The sequence below is a fragment of the Mustelus asterias genome, chromosome 24, assembly GCF_964213995.1.
Source record: "Mustelus asterias chromosome 24, sMusAst1.hap1.1, whole genome shotgun sequence".
NCBI lineage: Eukaryota > Metazoa > Chordata > Chondrichthyes > Carcharhiniformes > Triakidae > Mustelus > Mustelus asterias.
In genome coordinates this window covers 43,440,830-43,464,473 of record NC_135824.1, presented here as the reverse complement: position 1 = coordinate 43,464,473, position 23,644 = coordinate 43,440,830, and the positions used below count along the sequence as shown (strand labels likewise).

The 23,644-nt window shown below is 45.3% G+C and overlaps 1 long non-coding RNA gene across 2 annotated transcripts; it reads left to right on the top strand.

Annotated features, from left to right (window-relative positions):
• Positions 1-416: 416 nt before the first annotated feature.
• Positions 417-21,999, top strand: LOC144511346 (uncharacterized). 2 transcript variants are annotated; one of them, XR_013500796.1, is made up of 4 exons: positions 417-851; positions 13,265-13,347; positions 16,159-16,233; positions 21,718-21,999. It is a non-coding gene; the product is annotated as an uncharacterized LOC144511346 (long non-coding RNA). The 2 variants fall into 2 exon arrangements; XR_013500797.1 differs by lacking the exon at positions 417-851 and adding an exon at positions 9,151-9,288.
• The last annotated feature ends 1,645 nt before the right edge of the window (positions 22,000-23,644 follow it).

Sequence of the window (23,644 nt, the reverse complement as noted above, 5' to 3'; positions counted from 1 at the left end):
TGTTTGTGTGAGAGTGATCTAACAGGGAACAAGTGTTAGCACTATTTTGTGTATGCATTTTTAGAGGTTAATTTTGACAGTGTGCACAAGGCTGAAAGTTCGCTTAGTGTGTTTCACACTTAGCACCTCAGCCTGAGGGCAAGTACCTGGAAACACCACCACCCACAATTCCCCTCCAAGCCACTCACCATCCTGATTTGGAAATATATCGCCGTTCCTTCACTGTGACTGGGTCAAAATCCTGGAACTCCCTCCCTAACAGCACTGTGGGTGTACCTACACAACGTGGACTACAGCGGCTTCAAGAAGGCAGCTCACCACCACCTTCTCAAGGGACAATGAGAGATGGGCAATAAATGCTTATGACACTGAGGGCGGAATTTCCCGTCTCGCTCACCACGGGAATGATAGCGGACAGGACAGGGCCATGCAAAGTCCAACTCGGGCGGGGTTTTTCGGTCTTGGGATGAGCACTGCTGGAAAATCCTGCCCCGATAATCCAAGCAATATGATCTGGGTGAGCGTATGCAGTATTTTGTGAGTTGCTGTCTTTCAGGCTGTTATTTGGTTGAGTTTGGGGTTAATACTGTAACGCGTGTTAAACAATCAACAATGCTGCTGAACAGGAACAAGCTGCCTATCTATCACCTCCACACAGAACCTGTGTGCTGGACACACCCAACCTAACACCGGTGTCATCAATTATTGAGGAGCCGACGGCAGAGGGGGTTGTGAAACTGTGAGCATCAGCCCCCCCCACCCCCTCCACGGAGAGTATCAAGAACTCAGGCAGTGTTTGCACTGTCATCTGTCTCTGCTTTCACTGCACACCATGGACAAATTCGACCTTGGTAAGAGCAAACCATATGAGTGTTTTAACACCATACGGAAAATTGCAATCATAACTTATTGTAGAGAGCTGAGTTTAATTTGTAATGATTTCCTGAAGAGGATTAGGTTTAATTTGTAATTTCCTGTAAAGAGTTGGGTTTAATTTGTAATAATTTCCTGTAGAGGATTGGGTTTAATTTGTAATAATTTCTTGTAGTGAGTTGGGTTTAAAGCTGCAGTAATTTTGTGTTTAAACTGTCATTTCCCTCGAGTAGTGTAGGAGTTATAACTTTGCTCAGTAATGTTAAAGGGGTTTTCCTTGATGCAACTGAACCCTGGCACTGGGAGCTTTACACCAATAATCCTTGTCTTGTTCAATTCCAATATCACCGTAAGCAATTATTACATAAAAATAGGGTGAAGAATCCTGTGCTGCCTGCAGCTGGGCACTGTGAGGCTCGGTGGTTAGCACTGCTGCCTCACAGTGCCAGGGACCCGGGGCAGCACGGTGGCACGGTGGTCAGCACTGCTGCCTCACAGTGCCAGGGACCCGGGGCAGCACGGTGGCACAGTGGTTAGCACTGCTGCCTCACAGCGCCAGGGACCCGGGGCAGCACGGTGGCACAGTGGTTAGCACTGCTGCCTCACAGCGCCAGGAACCCAGGTTCAATTCTCAGCTTGGGTCACTGTTTGTGTGGAGTTTGCACATTCTCCCCGTGTCTGCGTGAGTTTCCTCCAGGTGCTCCGGTTCCCTCCCACAGTCCAAAAGATGTGCTGTTTCGGTGCATTGGCCGTGCTAACTTCTCCCTCGGTGTACCCGAACAGGTGCTGGAGTGTGGTGACTAGGGGATTTACACAGTAACTTCATTGCAGTGTTAATGTAAGCCTACTTGTGACACTAATGAATACATTTTAAAAACTGTATTTTGTGGTGTGATGTGGGGCTGGTGAAGGACGATTAAAATCGATCAAGGAAACTGCTGGAAATGGGTGATATTGAACAGAGAGACTGGACTGAACCTTCCCCGCACGTTCTGCCTTCATTGAGACACTTTGAGTGTCAGATCCGCTCGCCTCCTATTTACAACCATTCCTCTGTAAATTCTGTCTCTTTCCCAGTTATTCCCTTGTGCCGACAGTGTTGCTGTTTACTCTGGGGGTGTCTCTGCAGCACAATGTGCTCCGCAGATGATGAGTGGGCTGGGGATGGTTATTCAGCCCATCGGCCTTGTGCTAGCTCTCCAAAACAGCCATATCTGATTCAGGAGGCCAGACCCTTGAGCTGCTGGAACGTGGTCTCCCCGCGTCAACTTCCTGTCTATCAACAATTTGCATTTATGTAGCACTTTATCTTGGTAATGTAGTGAAGTGCTGATAGAGATATTCGGGCAGAAAAATAAAGTGTCAAAGAGTATGTCTGAAAGGAAGAAATTTCATTTTATTTATTAGTGTCACAAAGTAGGCTTACATTAACACTGCAATGAAGTTACTGTTAAAATCGCCACACTCCGGCACCTGTTCGGGTACACTGAGGGAGAATTTAGCACGGCCAATGTACCTAACCAGCACGTCTTTTGGACTGTGGGAGGAAACCGGAGCACCCGGAGGAAACCCACGCAGACACGGAGAACATGTGGACTCTGCACAGACAGTGACCCGAGCCGGAAATCAAACCCGGGTCCCTGGCGCTGTGAGGCAGCAGTGCTAACCCACTGTGCCACCCATGGAGATGGAGAGAGTTAGGGCTACCTGATGGTAGAGCACTTAAAATTGGGTGAATGAAAGGAACCTGAATGAAGCTCTCTGAGGGTGGGGGACTGGAGGAGGAGGAGTACAGAGATCGGGAGGGTGAGGCGAGGCCAGAGCGGGGTTTGAAAAGCAAATGAGAATTTTAAAAGCTCTGCACTAGTTAACCGGGAACACGGGGTGATGAATGAACAGGCTGGTGTGAGCTAGAACGTGAGCAGCACGGTTTTAGAGTCATTAATCTGGAGGGAACAAAGACATGAAATGAGGGCTTGAGCAACAAAATGACTGGTGGTGGAGATGGGGTAAGAGTGAGGACATGGGGCTGGTAATTGGTCTTTATGCAGTTTTGGAAACACATTTCAGGGTCAAATATGGCACCAGGTTTGGGAAGTGTGTGGGTGAACCTCAGTTACCAGGGACAGGGCTGGGTTCAGAGGGGAGCGAGTGGAGTTTGCAGCAAGGTCCATGGATTTGATCTTCCCAACATTTAACTGGGGAGAGTTTCTGATTGGCCAGTACTGGATGTGGGACAAGCTGCCTGATTATTTGGGAGGTTTCGCGAGAGGGTTGCTGCTGAAGTAGACCCAGAGTGGACAGTAACGCTGTTCCGATGAGGGGCCCGAGAGAGAGATCCTGAGGGGAAACACCAAAGGTAACAGCACCAGAACAGGAAGAGAAGCCATTGCGAGTGATTCTCTGGCTCTGATTGAATAGATAAGACTGAGAGCAACTGGATTAACAGCGGAGAGGGGCTGGAGGTGGACGGGGTGGTCATGCCACACATAGCATCATGCTACAATACTTCAGTCTATTTAGGAACAGGATGAGGCCATTCAGCCCTTTGAACCTTTGCTGACATTCAATGAGATCATGGCTGATCTGTGACCTAACTCCATATACCTGCCTTTGGTCCATATCCTTTAATACTATTGGCTGATAGAAATAAACTCTTGCTAACAATCTGTTTAGCATGAATTGATGTTTATAGAAGGTATTTCCTAATCACAAGTGCTTTCTCATTTGTTGGCTTCATTCTGGCTGTAATGTTTACACTATGTATCTAGATACATCAGCCAGTGCAGATAATTAGAGAAACTGCCTCTAATATCAGCCTCTCCCAGTGAACATTTCAATCAAATCCATCCTAAACTTCTAAATTCCCAGGAACACAATCCTGTAATTAGTTAATGATCAGTAATCTAACTCTTATTTAATCCTTTCACTTTATTAGTAGTTTTAACATTAAAACACTGACTCTATTTCACGTGGCTAAGCTTTGTTTAGCGCAGTTTTAATTGTCCAAAAAAAAATCCTTGGGCACAAACCAGAGGGCAGGGGTTGTTCAAACACTCTTGTGGTTTCCAACCCTTTGCTAAGGTGAGAGGCAGGAGGTTGGCATCGGTGCTTCACTTCCATATTTACTTTTTGAACAATTAATTGGTCGAGGTTCGGAGGAACCGAGTGTCTCGTGAGACGGAAATAGCCTTTAGTTAGACTCTGGATTCTCCTGCAGAGAGTGGAGAACGCGCGATACAATAATCATGAAGTAATTGTCCATTTTAATAGTTTTTGTTTAGTAGCAGGTTGTTTATGTTGTGAACTTTTGGACCCTATGCTGTGTTGAAACAAGTGTTGTTTGGCTTTCTAAACCATTCTTGGGTTACAGGAATGGCTAGCACATCCCTTGTTGCTCTTGAAAAGCTGAGTTTAATGATCGTTTGCACTGCACAGCTCATTGCTGGTGGGGAAGGAGTTCCAGAATTTTGAGCCAGTGACAATAAAGATACACCTGAGGTATCTTCCAGGGAGGAACAGCAAGGGGAGGTGTTCCCATTGCACCTGCATCCTGGTAATGTAGCAGTAAGGTCACCAGAGTCCCAGATGACTATAGGCTGCTCTCCCCTTTGAGGGGAGGGGGGAGTTGATTGGTGGTGATTTAACCTGAGGGTCACCACACCTCAGGCGGGGGTGCAAAGGTGGGCCTTTCATGAATAACCTCAGCCAGAGTGGGAATTGAACCCACGTTGTTGCCATCAGTCTCTGTTATTAACCACCCATCCAACCCAGTACCTGGTGATGTAGGTTGCAGATGGAAGAAGCCTCAGTAAGGTAATGCAGTGCATTGAGGGAGGGCCCTCTGGGAATATAAATGGGGAATATAAGGTTCTCTGACCAATGCCAGCATAACTCTAGAAATTCAGAGCTCATAATCACAAAACCAAAGATCTGTGTTTCACCTGAAACAGCAAAATAAAAGTTAGACTGCTGCTCATTTGTAACATTAATGTTCTGTTGTAATCCTGTTTTTTAAAATTACAAATGTAAATAATTCTTACAAAAATACACATTTTTATAGCCTGTTATATAAGTGTTTTCCAAATCATTAGGGGCTAACATAGGGTCGAGTTCCTTCAATGTTCAGCAAGGGAATCTCGTTCAATACCCTGATTAACTCCTGAAGAATTACCTTGGGGAAATTGTGGGAAGGTTATGGGGAATAATATACATTTAATGAGAAGACTGGGATCAGCCGTGATGCTTATTGCCTCTTGGGTCAGAGGGGAGTGGAGGATGTGAAAGGTTAATATTTCTCTCTTTGGATGTGGGCTTCACTGGCTAGGCCAGTATTTATTGCCCTCAAGGAGTTGGTGGTGAGCTGCCATCTTGAATCTCTGCAGTCCATGTGGTGTAGGTACACCCACAGTGCAGTTAGGGGGGAGTTCGAGTATTTTGACCCAGCGACGGTGAAGGAACGGCAATATATTTCCAAGTCAGGATGGTGAGTGATTTGGAGGGGAACTTCCAGATGGTGGTGTTCCCAGGTATCTGTTGTCCTTGTCCTTCTAGATGGTAGTGGTCATGGATTTGGAAAGTGTTGTTGAAGAAACCTTGGTGAGATGCTGCAGTGCATCTTATAGATGATACACACTGCTGCCACTGAGAGTCGATGGTGGAGGGAGTGGATGTGTTAAGGTAGTGGACATGCCAATCAAGTGAGCTGCTTTGTCCTGGATGGTGTTGAGCTGCTTGAGTGTTGTTGGAGTTAAGAACATAAGAAATAGGAGTAGGCCATCTAGCCCCTCGCCTGCCCCGCCGTTCAATAAGATCATGGCTGATCTGATGGTGGGTTTAGTTCCACTTACCCGCCCGCTCCCCATAACCCTGAATTCCCTGATTGATCAGAAATCTATCTACCTGTGACTTAAACATATTTAACGAGGTAGCCTCCACTGCTTCAATGGGCAGAGAATTCCAGAGATTCACTACCCTCTGAGAGAAGAAGTTCCTCCTCAACTCTGTCCTAAACTGACTCCCCCTTATTTTGAGGCTGTGCCCTCTAGTTCTTGTTTCCTTTCTAAGTGGAAAGAATCTCTCTGCCTCTACCCTATCCAGCCCCTTCATTATCTTATATGTCTCTATAAGATCTCCCCTCAGCCTTCTAAACTCCAACGAGTACAGGCCCAATCTACTCAATCTCTCCTCATAAGCTAACCCTCTCATCTCCGGTATCAACCTGGTGAACCTTCTCTGTACTCCCTCCAAGGCCAATATATCCTTCCGCAAATAAGGGGACCAAAATTGCACACACTACTCCAGTTGCGGCCTCACCAGTACCTTGTACAATTGCAGCAAGACCTCCCTGCTTTTATACTCCATCCCTTTTGCGATAAAGGCCAACATTCCATTTGCCTTCTTGATCACCTGCAAACTGAGTTTTTGCGATTCATGCACAAGGACCCTCGGGTCCCTCTGCACAGTAGCATGTTGTAATTTTTCACCATTTAAATAATAGTCCATTTTACTATTATTCCTTCCAGAGTGGATAACCTCACACTTGTCAATGTTATACTCCATCTGCCAGATCCTTGCCCACTCACTTAGCCTGTCCAAATCTCTCTGCAGACTTTCCGCATCCTCCACGCAATTCGCTTTCCCACTCATCTTTGTGTCATCCGATAACTTTGTTATCGGTCCCCTCCTTCAGATCGTCTATGTATATGGTAAACAGTTGAGGCCCCAGCACCGATCCCTGCGGCACGCCACTAGTCACCAACTGCCAACCAGGAAAGCACCCATTTATTCCAACTCTGCTTCCTGTTAGATAGCCAATCCTCAATCCACACTAACACTTTATCCCCAACTCCATGTACCTTAAGTTGCACCCATCCAGGCAAGTGGGGAGTATTCCATCGCATTCCTGATAGAACATAGGACATTACAGCGCAGTAGAGGCCCTTCGGCCCTCGATGTTGCCCATCTAACCTACACTATTCTAATATCATCCATATGTTTATCCAATGACCATTTAAATGCCCTTGATGTTGGCGAGTCCACTACTGTTGCAGGCAGGGCATTCCACGCCCTTACTACTATCTGAGTAAAGAACCTACCTCTGACATCTGTCCTATATCTATCACCCCTCAATTTAAAGCTATGTCCCCTCGTGCTAGCCATCACCATCCGAGGAAAAAGGCTCTCACTGTCCACCCTATCTAATCCTCTGATCATCTTGTATGCCTCTATTAAGTCACCTCTTAACCTTCTTCTCTCTAACGAAAACAACCTCAAGTCCCTCAGCCTTTCCTCATAAGACCTTCCCACCATACCAGGAAACATCCTGGTAAATCTCCTCTGCGCCCTTTCCAATGCTTCCACATCCTTCCTATAATGCGGCGACCAGAACTGTACGCAATACTCCAAGTGCGGCCGCACCAGAGTTTTGTACAGCTGCAACATGACCTCCTGGCTCCGAAACTCAATCCCTCTACCACTAAAAGCTAACACTCCGTACGCCTTCTTAACAACCCTATCAATCTGGGTGCTAACTTTCAGGGATTGAAAAACACAAGCGAAAAATATTTGGAAATAATTGCTACAGCTAAAATGTGCCCGTGAGTGAATACTGAGGGAATCCATGTTATATAATCATCAAAGAAAAATGTGTTCTTGTTGTAAATGGGGAATAGGGAGGGGCTAATAGGACAAAGGTTAAGAAAGTACTTTGCTGTCTAATGTTCCCAAACTGGTTGAGACCAGTGAATGTGTTGGCACCTGTTTTTTTTGGGGTGGGGTTAATTCCCATCTCCCAATCAAAGGAACTTCTTTCAAAAGCAAGACCGTGATTATCAGCACACCCGCCCTGTGGAAAAATGCAGCGTCTACGCACGAATAGGGAGTGGAGAATGTCAATGGCGCAAATACTCCACATTAAAGCAAAAGCATCCCCTCCCCTCGCCCCCCGCAACCAAAGGAATAGAATCTAGTTTAGAAATTGTCACTTTTTAAAAATAAACTGATTGATTTGATGGTTGGCACAGTGGTGCCACCTGTCAACTGCCTCACAGCGTCAGGGACCCAGGTTCAATTCTGGCCTTGGGTCACTGCCTTTGCACGTTCTCCCCATGTCTGCGTGGGTTTCCTCTGGGTGCTCCAGTTTCCTCCCACAGCCCAAAAATGTGCAGGTCAGGTGGATTGGCCATGCTAAATTGCCCCTTAGTGTCCAAAGATGTGTAGGTTAGGGAGATTAGCCATGGAGAATGTGGGGCTGCAGGGAAGAGGTTAAGATACTCTGTCAGAGAGTGGGTGCAGACTCACAGTGGCACAATAGTTAGCACTGCTGCCTCACAGTGCCAGGGACTCGGGTTCGATTCCCAGCTTGGGTCATTGTCTGTGTGGAGTTTGCATGTTCTTCCCGTGTCTGCGTGGATTTCCTCCGGGTGCTCTGGTTTCCTCCCACAGCCTGAAAGATTTGCAGGTTAGGTGCATTGGCCGTGCTAAATTGCCATTTAGTGTCCTGGGATGTGTTGGTTAGACGGATAAGCAGGGTAAATATGTGGGGTTGTGGGGATAGGGCCTGGGTGGGATTATAGTCAGTGCAGACTTGATGGGCTGAATGACTTCCTTCTGCACTGTAGGATTCTATGATTTCAATGGGCCAAATGGCCTCTTCTGCACTGTGGGGATTCTATGAAACTTAATTAACATTATACTAAAATTTCTTTGTGCAATCAGAAATGACAATGAGTCACATTCTCCACATTAAAGCATAAACACCCCCAACCAAACCCAGCCGTGGGTTTCCTCCGGGTGCTCCGGTTTCCTCCCACACTCCAAAGATGTGCGGGTTAGGTTGATTGGCTATGCTAAAAATTGCCCCTTAGTGTCCTGAGATGTGTAGGTTAGAGGGATTAGCGGGTAAATATGTAGGGATATGGGGGTAGGGCCTGGGTGGGATTGTGGTCGGTGCAGACTCGATGGGCCGAATGGCCTCTTTCTGCACTGTGTAGGGTTTGTATGATTGTGTGTACGAACCAAAGATGTAGGATCAAGTTTATAAATTGTTACTTAAAAAAAATTGTCAGGTGTTGCTGTGATTTAATTAACATTATATCAAAAATGGCTTCATGCAGTTAGAAATGGCAAAATGAGTCACTGGCACCTGTCTCTATATGGGGCACAGATTATCCTTCATTTGTACTTTGGACAATTATTAAGAGATGTCAATGATTACATTTTGACCACACCTTCAGCCACCTCCCTTTATTATCCACACTCCGCACCTGCCTCACCACATTGCCCAGTTAAGGAGCTTTGAGGTGGTTCACACTCGTTACAAGCACAATTTCTCAAAGAAAACGCAGTCTAAGAAAAATCAGGCGACTTCACGTTAGTGAGGTTTCTGACTGAGGAAAAGAATCCTCAATATGGGTGAGTACAGACGGTGAGGGATGGGACTCGGTTACTGGGTTCCAGCGATTTTAATTCCTAGACAAGAATTCTTTCTATGGATTCCAGCCTTGTTTAACTTGGGTGAGGTTTTGTGAGCAGGTTGGTGTTTAGACCAGTGAATGCTTTCGGTGATGGCAGCACAAGGTTGTTTGAAAATATCATCCAATTGTCTTTTATTTTAATGATAGCATCGTACAGTTGTGCAGGAGACCATCATGTCTCTTTAAGAGCTATCCCATTCACCATGCAACTCTTTCCATTGTTGCTATCCATCCAATTCCCTTTTGAAAGTTATTTTTTAAAATCTTGTGTTGTTTCTGCTCTATTCCCGACTGCTATGAATCTGCCTCCTCTGATTAATGACCCGTCCTGCAGTGGAAACAGTTTCTCCCTATTTAATCTAGCAAAGCGCCTAGAATTTTGAACACCCCTATTCAGTCGTCGCTTAACCTTCACTGTTGGAAGTGGGTCGATTTTGTAAGCTGTTCTCTTCTCCTGAAGAATGAAATGTTGTTTAAAAGCAGTATAATACTGTACCTTGGATTCTGAAGGTTGTTCAGTCAAAGGAACTTTGAGCTGTCTATCTGCATGACAGTTTATGGTTACATTCTGTTAGAGGGGAGTGTGTAAAAGCTTGAATGTCTGGACTTGCAATGCTGCTCAGTACTGATGCTGCAGTAAGCAATGCAGTGTCCACAATTCCTCAGGGAAAGAGATACTTTCACCACTTAGCAGAAGCTACCAAGCTGCTGAGGGAATAAATATTGAAAAAGAAACTGAATAGTTGGGAATGTCCTCATCAGCTCGGAGTTCATTCCCACATGTCACTTAATTATTCTTCTTTGCAAAACTGCCATTCAACTTCTTTATTAAAGTGGCTGAGTTTACCAACCCTTGATTCCAAATTCTCCTCCTCCACCATGTGAACGAGTCACATTTGATTTGCCACTAGGATGTGGTACTCCCCAGTTGAGAATGGGCAGAGGCAAATTAAACTCTTGACAGCTGTTTATTTTGTGCTGATCTCAGAACCCATTGGTTTAAAAGGAATAATTCTCGAGCCCCTTGTTTGATTTCTAAATGTATCCTGGCTGCTATTTTACAATTGGTGAGTCCAGTTCTGAAATGCTCTCGTTTTTAATAAGGTGGGTGAGCTTGCAGCATGGGTTGGTACCTGGGACTTCGATGTTGTGGCCATTTCGGAGACATGGATAGAGCAGGGACAGGAATGGTTGTTGCAGGTTCCGGGGTTTAGATGTTTCAGTAAGAGCAGGGAAGGTGGTAAAAGAGGGGGAGGTGTGGCATTGTTAGTCAAGGACAGTATTACGGTGGCAGAAAGGATGTTTGATGAGGACTCGTCTACTGAGGTAGTATGGGCTGAGGTTAGAAACAGGAAAGGAGAGGCCACCCTGTTGGGAGTTTTCTATAGATCTCAATGTTCCAGAGATGTAGAGGAAAGGATTGCAAAGATGATTCTGGATAGGAGCGAAAGTAACAGGGTAGTTGTTATGGGGGACTTTAACTTTGCAAATATTGACTGGAAAAGCTATAGTTTGAGTACTTGGGTCAGTTTTTGTCCAATGTGTGCAGGAGGGTTTCCTGACACAGTATGTAGATAGGCCAACAAGAGGCAAGGCCACATTGGATTTGGTACTGGGTAATGAACCAGACCAGGTGTTAGATTTGGAGGTAGGTGAGCACTTTGGTGATAGTGACCACAATTCGGTTACGTTTACTTTAGCGATGGAAAGGGATAGGTATATACCGCAGGGCAAGAGTTACAGCTAGGGGAAAGGAAATTATGATGCGATTAGGTGAGATATAGAATGGGGAAGAAATCTGCAGGGGATGGGCACAATTGAAATGTGGAGCTTGTTCAAGGAACAGCTACTGCGTGTCCTTGATAAGTATGTACCTGTCAGGCAGGGAGGAAGTGGTCGAACGAGGGAAGCGTGGTTTACTAAAGAAGTTGAATCTCTTGTGAAGAGGAAGAAGGAGACTTTTATGTAACGATGAGACGTGAAGGCTCAGTTAGGGCTCTTGAGAGTTACGAGTTGGCCAGGAAGGACCTGAAGAGAGCTAAGAAGAACCAGGAGGGGACATTAGAAGTCTTTGGCAGGCAGGATCAAGGAAAACCCTAAAGCTTTCTATAGGTATGTCAGGAATAAAAGAATGGCTCGGGTAAGATTAGGGCCAGTCAAGGACAGTAGTGGGAAATTGTGCGTGGAGTCCGAAGAGATAGGAGAGGCGCTAAATGAATATTTTTCGTCAGTATTCACACAGGAAAAAGACAATGTTGTCGAGGAGAATACTGAGATGCAGGCTGTTGGACTGGACAGGATTGAGGTTCATAAGGAGGAGGTGTTAGCAATTCTGGAAAGTGTGAAAATAGATAAGTCCCCTGGGCCGGATGGGATTTATCCTAAGATTCTCTGGGAGGCTAGGGAGGAGATTGCAGAGCCTTTGGCTTTGATCTTTATGTTGTCATTGTCAACAGGAATAGTACCAGAAGACTGGAGGATAGCAAATGTTGTCCCCTTGTTCAAGAAGGGGAGTAGAGACAACCCTGGTAATTATAGACCAGTGAGCCTTACTTCTGATATGGGCAAAGTTTTGGAAAGGATTATAAGAGATAGGATTTATAATCATCTGGAAAGGAACAATTTGATTAGGGATAGTCAATACGGTTTTGTGAAAGGTAGGTCGTGCCTCACAAACCTTATTGAGTTCTTTGAGAAGGTGACCAAAGAGGTGGATGAGGATAAAGCAGTTGATGTGGTGTATTTGGATTTCAGTAAAGCATTTGATAAGGTTTCCCACGGTAAGCTATTGCAGAAGATACGGAGGCATGGGATTGAGGGTGATTTTGCGGTTTGGATCAGGAATTGGCTAGCTGTAAGAAGACAGAGGGTGGTGGTTGATGGGAAATGTTCATCCTGGAGTTCAGTTACGAGTGGTGTACCGCAAGGATCTGTTTTGGGGCCACTGCTGTTTGTCATTTTTATAAATGACCTGAATGAGGGCGTAGAAGGCTGGGTTAGTAAATTTGTGGATGACACTAAAGTCGGTGGAGTTGTGGACAATGCGGAAGGATGTTGCAGGTTACAGAGGGACATAGATAAGCTGCAGAGCTGGGCTGAGAGGTGGCAAATGGAGTTTAATGCGGAAAAGTGTGAGGTGATTCACTTTGGAAGGAGTAACAAGAATACAGAGTACTGGGCTAATGGTAAGATACTTGGTAGTGTGGATGAGCAGAGAGATCTCGGTGTCCATGTGCATAGATCCCTGAAAGTTGGCACCCAGGTTGATAGGGTTGTTAAGAAGGCATACAGGGTGTGAGCTTTTATTGGTAGAGGGATTGAGTTTCGGAGCCAGGAGGTCATGCTGCAACTGTACAAAACTCTGGTGCAGCCGCACTTGGAGTATTGCGTACAGTTCTGGTCGCCGTATTACAGGAAGGATGTGGAAGTGTTGGAAAGGGTGCAGAGGAGATTTACCAGGATGTTGCCTGTATGCTGGAAAGGTCTTATGAGGAAAGGCTGAGGGACTTGAGGCTGTTTTTATTAGAGAGAAGAAGGTTAGGAGGTGACTTAATAGAGGCATACAAGATGATCAGAGGATTAGATAGGGTGGACAGTGAGAGCCTTTTTCCTTGGATGGTGATGGCTAGCACGAGGGGACATAGCTTTAAATTGAGGGGTGATAGATATAGGACAGATGTTAGAGGTAGGTTCTTTACTCAGGTAGTAGTAAGGGCGTGGAATGCCCTGCCTGAAACAGTAGTGGACTCGCCAACATTAAGGGCATTTAAAGGGTCATTGGATAAACATATGGATGATATTGGAATAGTGTAGGTTAGATGGGCTTTAGATTGGTTTCACTGGTCGGCGCAACATTGAGGGCCGATGGGCCTGTACTGCGCTGTAATGTTCTATGTTCTATGTTTTGGGATCAGATTTTGGTGACTCCTGTAAGGATAAAGAGAAGAAGAAGAAGGAGGAAAAGTGTGAGAAAGGAAAAAGCAAAGAACATAAGAAGGTAACATTTCAATCTCTACTCGTCCTCGTTCTCCCTCTCCCCCCCCCCCCACCACCCCACCCCCACCCCCACACCCCCCCCCCCCCCACACACACACACACACCACCCTCTGAGTCACAATTTACACATGAGCATACAAACAAACGTGTTGGGTGCAGGAGTAGCCATGTTGAGACTGCTCCACCTTTCAATAAGATCACGACTGATCTGATAACCTTCTGCCTACCCCGATAACCTTTCACCCCCTTGTTAATCTCTAGCGCTGTGTTAAAAAGATTCAAAAACTCTGCTTCCACTGCTTTTTTGAGGAAGAGGTCCAGAGACTACCCACTCTCTTGAAGGAAAACATTTCTCCTCATCTCCGTCTTAAATGAGCGACCCCTCAATTTTAAATCCTCCCACCAGAGGAAACATCCACCCTGTCAATACCCTTCAGGATCTTATATGTTTCAATCAAGTCACCTCTTACTCTTCTAAACTCCAGTGGATACAAGCCTACCTCTCTAACCTTTCCTCATAAGACAACGTGTCCAGTTCAGGTATTAGTTTGGTAAACTTTCTCTGAACTGATTCAATAAATTTACATCCTCCCTTTAATAAGTGGGTGGCACAGTGGTTAGTACTGCTGCCTCACAGCGCCAGGGACCTGGGTTCGATTCCAGACTTGGGCGGCACGGTAGCACAGTGGTTAGCACTGCTGCTTCACAGCTCCAAGGACCTGGGTTTGATTCCCGGCTTGGGTCACTGTCTGTGTGGAGTTTGCACATTCTCCTCGTGTCTGCGTGGGTTTCCTCCGGGTGCTCCGGTTTCCTCCCACAATCCAAAGATATGCGGGTTAGGTTGATTGGCCATGCTAAAATTGCCCCTTAGTGTCCTGAGATGCGTAGGTTAGAGGGATTAGCGAGTAAAATATGTAAGAATATGGGGGTAGGGCCTGGGTGGGATTGTGGTCAGTACAGACTTGATGGGCCGAATGGCCTCTTCCTGCACTGTAGGGTTTCTATGATTTCTATGACTTGGGTCACTGCCTGTGTGGAGTTTGCACATTCTCCCCGTGTCTGCGCGGGTGTCCTCCGGATGCTCCGGTTTTTCCCCTCAGTCAGAAAGATGTGCTGGTTAGGTGGATTGGCCATGCTAAATTCTCCCGTACCCGGACAGGCACCAGAGTGTGGCGACTAGGGGATTGTCACAGTAACTTCATTGCAGTGTTAATGTCAGTCTACTTGTGACACTAATAAATAAACTTTGTATATGGGATGACAGTTTACACTTTACATCACATCTTTCACCACCTCGGGCAGTCTTGAGGTGCTTTTCAGCCAGTTAAGGGTCGCTGTTGCAGTGTGGGGAATGCAGAAACTAATTAGTGTACAGACTGATTCACCAAGCTCAAACAACTGGGAGAACAAAGGGATTTGTGTCTTGCTCACTTCGGATTGAACTATTTTGATGGACCTGACACATTAACAACAATCTTTTCACAATCCTTCATCTCAAATTAGGCTCTGGAACAAACGGTCAGGGTTGTTGGTGGAAACGCCCAGAGGGGGAACCAAATCCAAATTCTCTTTGATTAAGTATTGTGCCTCACCCTGTACAGCTCAGGCTAATCTTGTTGACTCATAGTGCTTATATCAAAATGGACTCTTGTTTTAAAGGTTGTTTAAATGGGGTATTGTGGCGAGAGGGAACATTCTCCAGGTTGAATTTCTTCGTGACTATTTCCCCATCGTTATTGCCCTTTGGGTTTGGTTCCCTGAGTTCTGTCTAACCAATCAGCATCTCTCGAGCAATCATTCTGTATCTCGGGTCCAATCTGTGAATGTCTGCTCGCCAGCCCAGTTATCGAGGCGCTTTCTGCCTTGGCAATTGAGAGCAGATTTCCTGCTTTCTGCCCTATTCCAGTTGTTACAACCACTGTGTAAATTGTCTCCCTGATCTTTCCTCCCACCACCCTCACCAAGCAGCCTGCACTCTCCCGAACAGCAATTGTATCATAGCCCCGGGTGAGCCACGGTGTTTGATCAGTGGAGCTGGTCCACTCTGCCAGGGCAGAGTCACCAACAGCAAATTTGTTTGTTCTGGAACTTAATTTAGGATGAAGAAGGATTGTTTGCTGCATTAGGCAAGTGGTCACTTTTGTAACATAGGAAAGACGGCAGGAAAATCTGTGTGCGCAGCAAAGCCCCACATACACGCAATAACCAGATTACCAGTTTGTAGGTGTTGGTTGAGGGATTAATATTCAGGACACCAGCAAGAAGTTCCTTGGTTGGTTTCAAACAGGACTGGAGATCTTTCCCGCCCATCTGCGCGAGCAAATTTGGTTTGAAGTTTCATGCAAAAGCCAACAGTGCAACACCTGCTGATGGGACTGGGAGCGCCAGCCTGGACTCTGAAGGTTCTGGTGTAGAACGTGAAGCCACGGCCTTATCTGATTTAGTTTTAGCCTGTCTTGATGCTCTCTCCACTCACGTTGTTTGTACCTTTAAGACTTGATTAGCTGTAAGTATTCGCATTCCAACCATTATTCATGTAAATTGAGTCTGTGTTTATAAGCCCTGTTTGTGAACAGAATTCCCACTCACCTGAAGAAGGGGCTTGGAGCTCCGAAAGCTTGTGTGGCTTTTGCTACCAAATAAACCTGTTGGACTTTAACCTGGTGTTGTTAAACTTCTTAGTGTTTACACACAGGGAGACATGGGTGACAAAGTGAAGACCATCGCAGAATGAAATTTCTGGCAATGTTAATCAAATCAATCTAAGTGAATGCAGAGGATTTTGATTCTGACTGCTTTCCATTCCTTCCAGAAGGGAGAAGGTGAGTCATCTTCAAGCTCCAGCAGCTCATCTTCCTCCAGCTCTGACAGCGAGGGAAAAGGAAAGGTAAGCAGGACAGATTGTCATTGAACTTGGAGCTGCGGTGGGATTAGGTGTGGGGTGAGGTACAGTGGTTCTCCCCATGTCTGCGTGGGTTTCCTCTGGGTGCTCCGGTTTCCTCCCACAGTCCGCAGATTTGTGGATTGGCCATGCTGAATGCATGGGGTTCGGAAATTGTACATTGCTGATCCTGTTGCTTCCACCCTCCTCCACTTAAATCCTGATTTGAACGGGAAAGTTGCAGCACTTTGTCGCCTTTCGTGCTGTCTTTCCGCTCGGACCAAACTCGTTTAGTTCCCACGGCCCTGCTCGTGGGCTGTTGGAGCCCAGTATGCAAGCTGCAGCGACGTGCGTGTATCTGCTGCACACGGTGTGCTGGGAGGGCTGTTGGAGCCCAGTGTGCAAGCTGCAGCGATGTGCGTGTATCTGCTGCACACGGTGTATCCTGCATTGTGCTCGGTAACCAACTTTCCCTTAATATAAAAAACAAATTGTTGCATTGCATTTGTTGGCTTCACCATGTTGAAGTCGGATTGAATAACCAAAGAGTTAAGAATCGGTTCACCTGATACCACGCCATGCTCGGGTATAGTTGGGTGTGTTAGTCAAATAGCAGAACGTTGTAATTTAATCCTATCCCAATATCTGATGCACTTGGCTGCATTCTCTGTTTTATTTATGCCATTGGCAATAAAACCTGTCAAACTACTTTCCGAAGGATTCATTAACTAATCGATTACCAGGATGTGTGAGGTTCAGTTGGGAGCTTTTACAAATCCATTTCCTGTTGCTGAATTGAGATGGCAGTAATGATCTTGGAAGCCAGGAGATGCTGGGACCTGTATGTGACTCCACACAACTTTGCCTGCGAGGTGCTTAGATCACGTCTCCTCTATTCCTAATTCCAGCCACTGAGGCGGGGACAATCAATTTTTGAATATCACTGAAAAGAGAGACATGTCAAAGCTTTTGCTCTTGTACCCATCAACACATTCGCAAGATTGCCAAATATAATCATCGATATACAGCATGGAAACAGGCCCTTCAGCCCAACTGGTCCATGCTGACCAGGTTTCTTAAACTGAACTAGTCCCATTTGGCCCATATCCCTCTAAACCATTCCCACCCATGTACCTGTCCAAATGTCTTTTCAATGTTAGAATTGTACCCGCCTCTACCACCTCCTCTAGCAGCTCATTCCATACACGCACCACCCTCTGTGTGAAAAAGTTGCCCCTCGGGTTCCTTCTAAATCTTTCCCCTCTCACCGTAAACCCACGCCCTCTAGTTTAGAACTCCCCTATGCTGGGGAAAAGGCCTCAGCTATTCACCTCATCTATGCCCCTCATGATTTTATAAACCTCTAAGGTCACCCCTCATCCTCCTGCGCTTCAGGGAAAAAAATCCTATCCAGCCTCTCCATATAGTTCAAACCTTCCAGTCCCAGTAACATCCTTGTAAATCTTTTTTGCACCCTTTCCAGTTTAATAATATCCTTTCTATAAACAGGGTGACCACAATTGTACACAGTGCTCCAAATGTGGCCTTACCAATGTCTTGTACTGTTGTAACATAACATCCCAAGTCCTGTACTCAGTGCTCTGACTGATGAAGGCAAGTGTGCCAAATACCTTCTTCACCACCCTGTCTGCCTGTGACGCCACTTTATAAAGGGAACAACAATTTATACTTGTTGAGAAGAGTGTTGACACTATCTTCTGCTCGTGCCATACTGCGAATTCAACTCCTAATCTTCAATTGGTTGTCAGTGTAATTCTTAGAAGACTCGGGATGGTTTAACAAATGTTGTCCAACTCCTGAATGGGTCTATGAAGGGCCCGATCTGCCTCAAGTTACCCTGGATAGGTGAGGTGTCTCGAGAATCTGAGCAACAGGTGAAGCTGGCTGTTCATGCTGCTCTGATGAGTTAGCAGCACGAGCAATGTTCACCACTAACAAGATGCCAACATCAGACTAAAAGATACTTGGCTGCTCATACAAATGAGTAATGTGATCTATTAATTTCAGCGCTGGTCTGATGCCAGATATGTCCCAAAGACTGGCGGATTGTATCATAGAATCCATTGAATTCCTACCCACAGTTAAAATACATGCTGGTCAGGTGCATTGACCATACTAAACTCTCCCTCAGTGTTACCCAAACAGGCACTGGAGTGTGGCAACTAGGGGATTTTCACAGTAACTTCATTGCAATGTTAATGTAAGCCTACTTGTGACACTAATAAATAAACTTAAAACTTATGGTACGGAAAGGGGTCATACAACCCATCAAGTCTGCACCAAAGGGCATCTTACCCAGGCCCACACCCCTCCCTATCCCTGTAACCCTACACATTTAGCATGGCCAATCCACCTAACCTATCCATCTTGGGACTGTGGGAGGAAACCGGAGCACCCAGAGGAATTCCACACAGACACGGAGATCGTGCAAACTCCATGTAGAGTGACCCAAGACCGGAATAGAACCCGGGTCACTGGAGCTGTGAGGCAGCAGTACTAACCACTGTGCCACCGTATCAAACGGCTTGTCCTTTTGGCTAATAAGCAAAATACTGCAGATGCTGGGAATCTGAAATAAAAACCGACAATGCTGGAAAAACGCAGCAAGTCTGCCAGCATCTGTGGAGAGAGAAACAGAGTTAACACTTCGAGTCCATTTGGCCCATCCACACAACTTTTCTTTTGGCTGTTCGCAATGCACTGACCGTACTCCACCATGCTTGCAAAATTCAAAAGTGTCCAACATTGGATATGATTCCATGATTTAACATTTGCTAAACAATTCTGAATGGTCTAATAATTATCCTGACAACCAAGTTAAGATTATTGGTTGGGCTGACAATGTGACCCACTTGAACGTGCTAGAAGCTACATATATTAATACACAGACCTGTTTGCAGACAGGAAGGACAGGTACACACACTGCACTCATTTCAACTGAACAAAATAGGTGACAGCCATTTCATTCCCTTTGGCAATGACTTGACCATTGCTTTGACCAATCAGAATCAATCTGCCTGGTTTGAATTTAAACAAAGCTTGGTGATTAACTGTCAGTCCCCAATTAACTGATTTAGGTTAATGCACCAAGGAGAAGGCATCAGAGTCCATTTGCCAACCAATCAGCACTCTTCTCAGCAAGTCTAAATTGTTATTCCCTTTGCATTTGGTAATCTTGCAAATGTCCTGATGAGTGTAAGATGAAAAGCTTCGACACATCTTGTTATTACTCATGTTCTGTATTTCAGTCATGGAGTGCTTTACATCCAAAAAAGTACATTTGAAGTGTAGTCATTGTTGTAATTTTTTTTATTCCTTTGTGGGACATGGGCGTCGCTGGCTGGTCAGCATTTATTGCCCATCCCTAGTTGCCTGAGGGTAATTAAGAATCAAGTGCATTGCTGTGGCTCTGGAGTCACATGTAGGCCAGACCGGGTAAGGACGGCAGATTTCCTTCCCTGAAGGACATTAGTGAACCAGATAGGTTTTTTCAACAATAGTTTCATGGTCATCAGTAGATTCTTAATTCCAGATTTTTATTGAATTCAAATTCCACCGTCTGCCTGCGATGGGATTCGAATCTAGGTCCCCCAGAACATTAGCTGAGTTTCTGGATTAATACTCTCTCGATAATACCACTGGGCCGTCTCCTCCCTGTTATAAAGTAAGAAACATAGCCGTCAATTTGTGTACAGCAAGATCCCACAAACAGCAATGCAATAAGGGCCAGATCAACTCTTGCGTTATTTACGTCACGATAAATAGTGTCCTTGTGCAGGAATCTCAAGGAGTTGGTTTGCAGGTGCAGCAGGTAATTAAGAAGGCAAATGGAATTTTGTCCTTCATTGCTAGAGGAATGGAGTTTAAAAACAGCGAGGTTATGTTGCAGCTGTATAAGATGCTGGTGAGGCCACACCTGGAGTACTGTGTACAGTTTTGGTCTCCTTACTTGAGAAAGGATATACTGGCACTGGAGGGGATGCAGAGGAGATTCACTCGGTTGATTCCGGAGTTGAGGGTTCGCTTATGAGGAGAGACTGAGCAGACTGGGGCTATACTCATTGGAATTCAGAAGAATAAGGGGAGATCTTATACAAACATCTAAGATTACAAAGGGAATAGATAAGATAGAAGCAGGGGAGTTGTTTCCACTGGTGGGTGAAACTAGAACTAGAGGGCATGACCTCAAAATAAGGAGAAGCAGATTTAGGACTGAGTTGAGGAGGAACTTCTTCACACAAAGGGTTGTGAATCTGTGGAATTCCCTGCCCAGTGAAGCAGTTGAGGACTATCTCATTGAATGTTTTTAAGGCAAGGATAGATACATTTTTGAACAGTAAAGGAATTAAGGGTTATGGTGAGCGGGTGGGTAAGTGGAGCTGAGTCCACAAAAAGATCAGCCATGATCTTATTGAATGGTGGAGCAGGCTCGAGGGGCCAGATGGACTACTCCTGCTCCTAGTTATGTTCTTTTTATATCCACCTTGGGCAGATAGCATCTTGGTTTAATGTCTCATCTGAAAGACAGCACCTCTGACAGTGCAGTGTGCTTTCGATACTGCACTGCAAATGTTGACTACAATCTATTCACTTGTTCTAAGATACTGGAACATGCTGCATTGCATGAAGGGATTTTTCATATGGTGAGCTTCTAGAATATCTCACCTTGCCTATTTTGGATCTTAAATCCTAAACAGTTGAAGTTTCTTCTTTTCGTTTAATCTCCACATCTAAAGAGGTAGAACAGGAGGTGCTGAGCAGTTGATATCCTTTTATTACTCATTGGTTACTGATGTTTGTGATCTTTATTCCATGGAACCTTACCTTTTGAGCTACTTAATCGACTGATACAATTTTTAAAAATTCATTCATGGGATGTGGGCATTGCTGGCTAGGCCAGCATTTATTGCCCATTGCTGAGGGCTAAGTCGACCACATTGCAGTGTGTCTGGAGTCACATGTAGACCAGACCAGGTAAGGGTGGCAGACTTCCTTCCCTAAAGGACATTAGTGAACCAGATGACAATGGTTTCATGGTCATCATTCGACTTTTCATTCCAGATTTTTATCATTTAATTCAAATTTCATCATCTACAGTGATGGGAATTGAACCTGAGTCTTTATATTACTAGTCCAGTGACGCCCTCGACTCCCTGGCGATGATGGTGACTGAAAGTTTCAATAGGGTCTCAATCCTGCCTCTGAGTTTGAGAGTGACAACTGGATCGAGAACGCAACAGTCTGCCTCTGGATGGAGAACTTTTAAGAAAACGATCAGTTCCTTTTCCAACTCTGCTGGAGAGAGTGTTTGAACATTGCACTGAGCTTTAGCCACACCACGGAATTGGCCCTTGCTCATCAGGCACTGTTGTGGCTCATCTAAGATCACAGTCCAAAGATGGTTACTGGGTACAAAAGATTATTTTAAGAGAGTGCAGTTTTAACTGACAGCTTCTTTTAACCCAACAGTGTTCTGACGGACGAAAGGTGAAGAAGCACAAGAAAAAGGAAAAGAAATGCAAGGGAGAGTCTAAGAAACATGAACATTGCAAATAACAGCAGCAAAGCATTTGTGGAAGTGACTTTTTTTGTTCTTGTATCTAATGTTCTGGCCTTTCACCTATTTTTAGAAAAAGTTTCTTGAAACATCCTTGTCAATCACTTCAGTTACTGTTTTGATAAAGTGCATGGTCGAAATATTAGCTTTCAATCATGGAGTTGCCTGATTATTAAAAATTATGTCATCTGATTAACCAGCATTCATGATGCAATTTCTTCATACAAACTTGCATGGAAGGACAGATTGTCCCCACTGGGTGAGGGGGGGGATGGCTTAACGCAAGTTCAGAAATTCTGGGAGAGGTGCCCCGATCTTATTTTGCCTATGGTGGGGACAAGTAGTCAAGGCTGTGATCCCTGGATTGAAAATGGTCATAGGGGCTGCCAAGTGACAAGATGAGCTCTTTAAAAGATTCACTTTGGTTCTCCTGGACTTTGCGGCAGTTGTTTTGCAAAACATTAGGGCCTTTGGCCATCACCCCTCACACTTTTCTCCCCAACCCATTCCCCATCCATACCAACTCTTTCCCCTCTTCGATGCATCTCACAAAGTCATGGTTCAGAACGCAGCTGAGGGGCTGCAAACCATAAGCACTTGAGACACGAGCCTGATGCCACAATAATTGTAGGATATGCCCACCCAAACAATGGATCTGGTCAGGTTGAGAGTACAGGATGTGGCTGTTGCTGCCCTCAGCTTTCCAGCAAAACAAACTGGTTAAATAAAAGCAAATTACTGCGGATGTTGGAATCTGAAACCAAAAGAGGAAATGCTGGAGAATCTCAGCAGGTCTGGCAGCATCTGTAAAGAGAGAAAAGAGCTGATGTTTCGAGTCCAGACAACCCTTCGTCAAAACTGGTTAAAGTTTGGTGAGTGTGTCATTTTAAACATCAACATCTTTCTAAAAATATGGTCTGCAGTTAGCATTTAACTGGTATTTACCTAAAGTAAGTTATTAAACTAAACTATCCCTTAAGCAGGGATAGACACGTTTCATTAGAGAATGGCTGGTTAGTTAATTAACTAACTGGTTTAATCGAGTTGTTGAAGTTTCAGCTCCAAAGACAACAAGTAGAGGTGTCTTTAACCCAAAAGTTAAAATTCTAAATTGGGGCAAGACCAATTTTGATGGTATCAGGCAGGAACTTTCAAAAGTTAACTGGGGGAGTCTGGGAAGGCAAAGGGATGTCTGGTAAGTGGTAGGCTTTCAAAAGTGTGTTAACCAGGGTTCAGGGTAAACACATTCCTCTTGGAGTGAAGGGCAAAGCTGGCAGAAGTAGGCAACCCTGGATGACTCGGCTTGCCCAAAGGAGGCAGAGAGTGGGTATAGATGGGTCTTTTTCTAATTGGAGGTCGGTCACCAGTGGTGTGCCCCAGGGATCTGTTCTGGGACCCTTGCTGTTTGTCATTTTCATAAATGACCTAGATGAGGAAGTGGAGGGATGGGTTGGTAAGTTTGCCGACGACACGAAAGTTGGTGGGGTTGTGGATAGTCTGGAGGGATGTCACAAGTTACAGAGGGACATAGATAGGATGCAAGACTGGGCGGAGAAGTGGCAGATGGACTTCAACCCAGATAAATGCGTCGTGGTCCATTTTGGCAGGTCAAATGGGATGAAGGAGTACAATATAAAGGGAAAGACTCTTAGTACTGTAGAGGATCAGAAGGACTTTGGGGTCTGGGTCCATAGGACTCTTAAATCGGCCCCGCAGGTGGAGGAGGTGGTTAAGAAGGCGTATGGTGTGCTGGCCTTTATCAATCGAGGGATTGAGTTTCGGAGTCCGGGGATAATGATGCAGCTATATAAGACCCTCGTCAGACCCCACTTGGAGTAC